This window comes from Pectinophora gossypiella, chromosome 21, assembly GCF_024362695.1.
Source record: "Pectinophora gossypiella chromosome 21, ilPecGoss1.1, whole genome shotgun sequence".
NCBI lineage: Eukaryota > Metazoa > Arthropoda > Insecta > Lepidoptera > Gelechiidae > Pectinophora > Pectinophora gossypiella.
Genome location: NC_065424.1, coordinates 10,152,652 through 10,162,119, shown reverse-complemented (window position 1 = coordinate 10,162,119; position 9,468 = coordinate 10,152,652). Strand labels below are relative to the sequence as shown.

The 9,468-nt window shown below is 35.8% G+C and overlaps 1 protein-coding gene and 1 non-coding gene across 2 annotated transcripts in view; both read right to left on the bottom strand.

Annotated features, from left to right (window-relative positions):
• Nucleotides 1-2,219: 2,219 nt before the first annotated feature.
• Trnas-cga (transfer RNA serine (anticodon CGA)) lies at nt 2,220-2,291 on the bottom strand. The gene has a single exon. It is a non-coding gene; the product is annotated as a tRNA-Ser (tRNA).
• A 3,895-nt stretch (nt 2,292-6,186) lies between these two features.
• Nucleotides 6,187-9,468, bottom strand: part of LOC126376680 (CCAAT/enhancer-binding protein-like) — a 30,527-nt gene continuing 27,245 nt past the window's right edge. Inside the window, exon 2 of the mRNA XM_050024230.1 lies at nt 6,187-8,882. The gene's annotated coding sequence lies outside the window, so the exon portion shown is untranslated. The remainder of the gene's footprint in view (nt 8,883-9,468) is intronic.

The window sequence follows — 9,468 nt, the reverse complement described above, 5'->3', positions numbered from 1 at the left end:
TAAAGAACACACTACAGTAATAATAAGGTCGATTTTTCTCAACTTCGTCGGCGTGTGACTGAGCTTTGATGACAGTATTTTTTCAATCAGTATCCCCCGTGAGCATTATCCCGTATTTCACAGGGTCCGCTTACCTAACCTGAAGATATGACAGATCCGGTTTTTTACATAAGCGACTGCTTGTCTAACCTTCAATGTTTCCTCACGATATTTTCTTTCACCGCTGAGCACGTGGTAAACTTTTATGATCCAAACATGAATTCGAAAACAAATTCGACAATCATTGGTTTAGACCTGTGCTGGATTCGAACCTGCGACCTCAAAATGAGAGGCAAGCGATCTACGAACTGGGCTATCACGGCTTGAAAATTACGTATCTTAAGGTGATGTAATTATTTTGCACATAAATTGCACAGAAGGGTTTTTGTTTGTTTCCAATTAGGTTTGCGTGCTATAGTAGACCAATGATTACCTATTTATGACTTAAAGATCATGGTTATAAAGTAATTAATATCGAGGAAGTAATGAAAACAAGTAACTAACACCCGTATTCGAAGATCTTAACTCGAAACTTACCTCACTCGACTCGCCTTCTCCGGGTGAGAGCCGTCAACGCTGCCCATTTGTCCGGCCAAGTAGTAAATGCCATTTGCGGCAAATCTACAATAAGTCAATAATAAAAGAGTCGCCTTCAGTTGAGCATATTGGTATTGTAAGTTGACATTTACGTATGTTTCGACTTGAGGGCTTTACTCACTGGAGTCGACCATGTCATACTGCCATCATACACACATACATAAATAGCCTATATTGTCCAACTGCTGGGCACAGACCTCCCCTCAATCAACCGGAGGGGGTATGGAGCATATTCCACCACGCTGCTCCACTGCGAGTTGGTGGATTATTTTTACGGCTAATAGCCGGGACCAACGGCTTAACATAACTTATTTTTTCAGACAATCAGGTGATTCAAGCCTGTAATGTCCTTACCAAACAAAGGACATTCTCACAAAGTGATTTCGACAATGTCCTTATTCGAAATCGAACTCGGACCTCCAGATCGTGAGCATAACGCTCTAACCACTAGACCACGGAGGCTGTTACTGCCAACATAATAGTTCGAAAATAATTACGTCATGCGTAGGCAACCTCACTGGAGTAGACTCGAGTTAAGGTTGAGCCGACGTCTAAGAATACCGAAGTCTTCCTTAAGGTCCCCTCAACTGAGGAAGGGTTCGAGAAAGGTTCCAGTTAACAAGCCAGAATAGGTCAGTCATGATTCCTGAAGACAAGTTTAGACAAGATTTTTTCTATTATAGTAGGTTCTACTGGTTCACGTTTGACCACAATGATTATCTTCTGTTAGCCAGCCCTCGCGGCACAGCAACTCCGCCGCGCGTTATATCGAGAGCTTCGACCAAGCCATACGACGTTTATCTACATGGTAGCATTCGCTATGTCTATTGGTGGAATTACTTGAGGTTATATCTATGCTGCTATGCTGCTATCTATCTGTGCTTCTATGCTGTTCTGGGAGCATATAAAAAACATAGAACACGTTCAGCTGCTTCTCTTCCCGGGCATGTCGTAAAAACCGACAGAGGGATTGTGTCATCTAACATGATGGACTAATGTTATGGGCGATAGGCTGATCCCTTATCACCATAAGGTTCATCATATCCATCTTTGGACTTCGTATCAACAGTGGCTGCAAGTTGTCTTTGATTACTTGTGGCTCTGCCCACCCCATTAGGGATTACGGGCGTGAGTTTATGTATGTATATCTATCAATCTTTCACCAATCATGTCGTGACTCATGCTTCAGAGAAAAATCTACCTTATTATTGCACTGTATTTCTTATTTGTGGGTCACTGTGTCCAAGACTAAGCTATTTTAAGGAAAGAATTGTACCTACTTTTTTGGCAATAAAATTATTATTATTATTATTTATATACTGACTGGTCTTCTTCTTCTATCGTGTGGATTGAGAGGTACATTACCAACCTCATCAACCCTGGTGTCAGGGTTATTATTGAGCCGCCAAAGGCCCCTGACATGGCTCATGTAACGACTACTTACTTAAATCATTAAGTAGTAACCGGGACCAACGGCTTAACGTGCCTTCCGAAGCACGGATCATCTTACTTTTTTGGACAATCAGGTGATCAGCCTGTAATGTCCTAACCAAACTAGGGATCACAAAGTGATTTTTGTGATATGTCCCCACCGGGATTCGAACCCGGGACCTCCGGATCTCGAGCCCAACGCTCAACCACTGGACCACGGAGGTCGTCGTACTGACTGGTAAAATAAACCCATAAAGTCGTGGTAGCCCAGTTGGTAGAACGCTTGCCTCTCTGCATTTGGATCACATAAATGTATGTTGTATAATTATGTTGCTATATTGCTTTTTAATCAGAAAAATAATTAGTGCAAGATGTAATTGTGCCTGGGTGTAATAAAAATGGTTATCATTTATACCAAAAAACAAATTCTGTCTGCTATGAAATTAGAAGGGTAAACAAAGAAAAATCTGTACAGCGCTATCTATATATTATTGTCTTTGAGGGACGTAGCCTGGAAAGTCATTGAATGATGAAAATAGTTTCTACATCAGCACCTCGACCCCACAGCAAAATACCGTAAGACATTATGCCGTGGAAGTAGCTGAAGTAGACAAGTCTAGCAGTGGGTACATCTGTGAGTTGATCCTTCTGACGGCATACGCTGCTGAACTTAGCTTGCCCGCTAGTGATACAATGTGTGGGCCCCATTGAAGTTTTGAAACTACAGTAATTCCTAAGAAAACGTTATGTTAAACAAATACTAGTTTCTCGTCGTTAATTTACAACACATCTGGGAAGGTAAGCAGCTGAACAGGATCTATCTTTTTATCCGTTCCCAGTCTTAGAATGTGACATAATTATAATGAAGAAAAATAATGACGCATATAAATATAAATAACAGCCTCCGTGGTCTAGTAGTTAGAGCGTTAGGCTCACGATCTGGAGGTCCGGGTTCGATTCCCGATGGGGATATTGTCGAAATCACTTTGTGAGACTGTCCTTTGTTTGGTAAGGACTTTTCATGCTTGAATCACCTGATTGTCCGAAAAAGTAAGATGATTCCGTGCTTCGGAGGGCACGTTAATATCACCAACCCGCATTGGAGCAGCGTGGTGGAGTATGTTCCATACCCCCTCCGATTGATTGAGGGGAGGCCTGTGCCCAGCAGTGGGACGTATATGGGCTGTTTATGTATGTATGTAAAGTGAATTACAGCGTCAGAATACATTTCTTTGTCTCTTTCGCGCTAGACTAAACTCTATCTTTCTGTCCTGCTCACACGAAATAGTATTAGTGGGTACGTTTCTATGCGTATAATAGTGCAGATTGATTGTAAGATATAAATAAATGTCTGTCAAGGTGGTCAGGGAGACAATGCTGGTATTTTGAGTGCCATGTCTCTGCCAATCTTCGTCTGCCAATCGTCAGGTGGATGGGCGATGATTCACCAACTGTTGGGCGAGTTGTTTGGCCAATGTGTGTTGGAGTTGGTCGATTGGGCTTGCTGGTTTCAAATAGAACTTGTAGATCAGTTTTTCCAGGAATATCCAGCATTTTGGACTTTTAGAGGCCCTGTGCAACCACAATATACTTAGAAGGGTAGCGATTGTGTTAAGGTGGGTTTAGACCAAACGAACATAGAAACAGATCGTTTTTTTCTAGTTCCTATTCTTGCTACGAAATGGTGTTCCGTTTCTGTTGCTCTTTTTAGTGCTGTTTAGAGTCATACCTCAGGGGGAGAGCCTAACCTTCAGCGCTCCCCATTTGTCCGGCCAAGTAGTTAATGCCATCGTTTTAAGTTTACGCGGTTATTATCATAATTAAAACACATAATAACGGGTTCTTACCGCGTTTAAATGGGGATATGAGACTCTCTGGGAGTCTCACCAACCCGCGTTTAAATGGGGATATGAGACTCATTTCATTTCCCATTTAAACGCGGTAAGAACCCGTTATTATGTGTTTTAATTAAGTTAATGCCATCTGCGGCAAATCTACAATAAACCAAGTCAAAAAAATGTGATTTCCGTCATTCAGCGCGCTCTGTCGCGGGGCCACCACCTCCAATTCAGTTGAAGACGATATAGTTTAAGGTACATACTGGCCCCGATTCCTGCAGACACCTCCTAATTTTACTTTAAGCTATACCTGTCATTTTCTTATCCGCCGAAAAGGAAAGGGACGGATGATTGACAGCTCTTAATTTTAGGAAGAATGAGTAAATGAATAACCCGGGCGCATCAAAAAGGTATCTCGCTGGTATGCAAACCGTTTGACGTGTGCTGTCAAAAATTATGTCTGGTTACTGGCCAATATACATTTTTTAGACGGCTGTTTTAGATTTGTGCTTAAAATTGACGTGTGTTCCATACATTTTATGCTTGTCGATAACCCGTCCCTTTCCTTTTCGGCGGATAAGAAAATGACAGATATAACTTAAAATAAAATTAGATGGTGTTTATAGGAAATAGCACTACTACGTACATAGTGTACGTAAAAAGATTTTATGTGTACGTGCTATAGTATGAAATAAAACAACTACTTAATTAAAGTACCCCGCTATAGAGCATACTTTCCAGCGGAGCAACTCAGTTTGCATACTTCGAGATGTTTTCTTCGAATAAATTGAAGTTTAGATGGATGTACGGTCATGAGTACTAATATATAACCATACAACCATGTCACATTAAGTTTTTTGACAAATTATACCGTAAGTCTCATTAAATGTCAAATATGATAGTGCGACAGGGTTCTAAAGTGGGTACATCATATTGCTCATGACTGTACGTACTACGTACATAGTGTAGGTACGTGAAAATATTTTATGCGTACGTGCTACTAGTAAGAAAGAAAATAACGAATCAAACCAGCCCATTAGGTCGATTAATTCCGTCAAATATAATCCTCTAAGGTGACGCTGTGAGCCGAGGTTTGCATCTAACTAGACACCATCAGATTTGAGGGGCTAAAAAAGCTACATATCGAAGCAATTCATTAAAAAAAGCAATATTGCAATTTGACATTTGCGCATGTGAAAGTAAGTGCGCACTGCAAACAAATGTCAAATAGCAAAATTGCTTTTTTAGATGAATTGCTTCGATGTGGCCTTTTTAACCCCCTGTTGTCTTGTGTACTAGGAAGAGCCCTCAGCGCTCCCCATTTGCCCGGCCAAATTGTGACTGCCACGTGCTGCGAATATACGACAAGTCATCGGAATCGTTTATGTAGGAGATAGTAGACTCATTTTTATTTTATTTTATTTCGTTTAATTTCATTTTTATTAATAATATTAATTTTATTTGACTTTATATATAATTTAATTTTAATTTATCTAATCTAATCTGATGTACTTATACTTATAATTATGGATATTAATCTGAAATAAATAATTTGAATTTGAATTGCAATTAGATATTTCCTCCCAGGCCTACAGATACGAGTATGATTAGAGTAAGTTTTGGCACTGCGCTAGGTTCAGCTTTATAATAATCACGACAGTCATCGACGGAGCATGCAGTTTACATCTTTAATACTGACTCTATTTATATACAGGGTGTTAGTAACACCGTGCCGAATACTGAAGGGGATGATTCAGCTTGTGATTTTGAGTTAATATCAAGTTATTCCTATTTAGTTGGACATTGCAGTTGTACCACGGGTCTGGAGGGATGATAGTTTCCCTTTTTTGAAGTACTTACCTATTTTTTTATTTTTGACATAGCTGGCGGGGAGTCGGTATATACCTCCACCTACCCCTTCGGGAATATATACGTACGTTATGTGTTTTTACATGACTTATTGTAGATTTGACTCAGACAGTATTAACTACGTCTGAGGCAAACATATAATGCCTCAGATGTAGTTAATACAATCTAAGTACAACAAGTCACGTCAAAAAAAGGAAACCTATTATGCTTGAGAAATAGCTGTCTTCGTAATGACAAACACAAAATAAATAAATATATATATCCTAGCCGATTTGGCCACAGCGACTACTGCTTCTCATGGTAACTCCTTTGTTAGGGTTAGGAGCTTTGCTGGAAGGGTATTATGTATATAATAATAATGGAAATGGTAATAAAAAACAAGATTTTTTATATTAAATAGGTATATATTAAATTTAATTGCACCTAAAACATCGGAATAATCGGATGCCTAACCTCTTAGCACTAACATTATTGTCAGAAACGTTTGCAAGGCGTTATTATGAAATATACAGGATTTTCAAGCAAAAATATACATAATGTTACCAAGTTGAAAAATAATACGAGAAACATATCTGAGAACCGACTTGAATTTTCGTTTGTTTACACGTTTGAGTAAAATCTACAATAATTAAATATACAGCTTTGTATATTTTTTTCGGAAGTGTAAATTATAACATTTAATTTTAATATTTTTTTTACATAAATTTTTAACAGTCGGTGTACTAGATAACTTTCTTAGTTTTTTTTTAATAAAACGGCGCAAAATACGCATGTAAGTCTTTGGCTCAGAAATAAGAGAAAGATTTGATCTCATAGCACCATCTGGACGACGTAGAAAAGAAAAAAACAAATATAATTTAATAAAAAACAACAATAAACAAATGCTAAGGAGTTCGAATCTTGAAACTATGTTTCTAATGGCCTATTAAACAGTTCATTTATACAAAATAGTACTTTATTATCATATAAATTGTATACATATTCTTTTACCTTATGATAATAATATGAATGACAAAACGAATATTTTTAGTAAAATATGTATTTTTCTGTATTTTATATTTAAGTAGTGAAAAATATATAAATAGTAGAAATAACAGTATACACTTTTATAAACGCAGGTAAATATGGGACGGAGTATCCAAGCGACTATTTCTCTATATTATGACTTCTACATGTTCAAACGTAAAATATTTTTCAGAACACTTTAAGTTTTGTAAAATGTATTTTTTTTGTAAAATATACACACTTTTATCGTTGTAAATATATTTACCATTTGTAAAGCTGTGCAGAAGTCATTTTCTTATTCTCTATTACAGTGTAGGATTCCATCTGGTAACTATAATGTTTCTTGACCCGTTTTACAATTGCCAGCCCTTAATTAGTTATTTTTATATTTATTGTAAAATAAATCAATTTTAGTATTTATTTCATTTGAATGAGGCGGTATCCACATTATGTTATTTTAACATATTTATTTAGAATGATTATTAACATTTAGCGGTACAATGTACTTAAAAATAAAAAATCCCAATGTGGACTTGGCTTTAACACTTCGTGGCGTGACGGTTGGCACCTTTCTTTTTAAAATAAAATTATTTTTTAAGCAGCCTTAACCCGTGCTTGTAGCTTCCGTATATCAATTAAGTAGCTTTTAACATACATCAATATTTAAACATACTTTTAACATAAATAACTCCTTGTACTTTCCATCCGTTACAATAAAAACAATGATTTTATCATATCTTTTAATTTAAAACTCCTTCTAAACCTTAACATAACGTAGACAAGAAAAATATCTAACAAAAATTAATAAAGGTACTTGTTTAGGAATAAAAATTTTAGAAATCAACAAAAATAATTATTAATTGTAACCCATATCAGTAACACTACGCTTAGCGTTAGAATTAAAGTATTTTTTATTTACATAAATCATATTCTCCATTAAAGAAATAATTAACATTCAACAAAGAATTATTTGATAGTAAAGTCATAAAGTTATATATATAAATATCGGAAAGTTATTTCGAAGTGACAATTTATGAAATACATTTGAAGATGATATTTTAAAATTATTTTGCAGACTTCAAAGAGTATTTCGGAAACATGAGAGAGTAAAAAGAGAGAATTATTTAATTCTAAATCATTCGATTAATAACTGATCCGAAATTATATACAACCAATTTACATTATAATTACAATAAGAACTAATATGTTACGCTATATTTTACAATAACTAAAATAATTATCTTAACAAGAACACGAAATAAAAATGTTGAAAATGTTTAATTTCAGTTATTTTTCTGTATTTTGATATGAATCAGTCAATTTGGCCAATGTGTTTAATGAATATTGAATGGTTCTAGCGTTTTCTATAACATTTACAAAAATAACTTACTGAAAGAGGATGAGAATTTGAATGTATGATAAATTCAAAATGTCATATATAATTTATTTAAAAATGAATTCATGTTATTTTTCATGATTGATCGATGAAAGGTCTTATCTACAGCAGCCTTTTAGTTTAAAGTTAGACCTTATGATGCTTAATTTAAAGGACATTTTCGAGACACAATGGCAGTGACAATGTGAGCTATAGCGATACCAAGCCGCGTCTTTTGAGATCACTTCTTTGCAGCCAGGAGTCGCTTCATCAGATTTCAAAGGTCATCACAAGGGAGTAGAAAAGAGAATGACACTGTCCCATTCTTTCAGTAGCGATTTCGCATACTGCCTTCCTTTTCCCATTTTCCTTTTATAATTAAACACATTTTTATGAAGTACGTATTATCATGTTTCATGAAATATCAATGATTTATTTACTTTAAATGCCATCTTACATTCTTTACATTTTTCCGATGACCATCATTCAAATTAATTCATTCATTTTTCAAATGGTCATCTAACAGTCGCATCCTCTTTTCTACAAATCTGATTCCGTAAATTCAATCTTAACAACTAAACTATCCGTGTATTATTAATATTATAAAAGTAAACTGTAAAAATCACAAAGTAATTTTGCTAACTAAGCTTACTGTACGTAAAGAGGTGTCACTATATTTGATAATGTTAATGCACAGTTATCACTCGCTGACTTCTCAGTGGCTCCATCTGGAACAATAAAAGGAAAAACTTAAAACGATACAAAATATTCCAAATTACACAAAATAATATTACAGGACTTTAATTCTTATCGAAGAAATTAGGCGGAGCCGTGTAAAAACAGTGGACACCTTTACCCAGGCTTCGAGAATAGAATCAAGTAAACTAACTTCAATAAATCAGTTATTATGAACTCACTAGCAACTGAGCTTATATTCAATGCCAAAGAACTAAATGAAGAAATTACGCAAAGGACAAACTCAGTTTTAAAAAAATATGTATTTAACATATATGAAATAAGGAAGCAACAGAATCATATTGTCATGTTTTTATGTTTTAATAGTGGAACGGTAATGATGGAAATGATTAGAAGGTAAACAAATACGAATTTACTCATGCAAGATATTGTACCGAAACAAAAACATTCAAATCAGAAAACCACTAACAACAACTACAGTAGTCCCATTTTACCAACATCTACCGCTCCTAGACCAGACTGTCTAATTTCGCAACAGAGGAGGCACGAACTAAAAAATTCACGGTCCGGCAAACTATGTCAGAGTCTGAGAGCCGTTGCATCACCGCGGAAGCACAC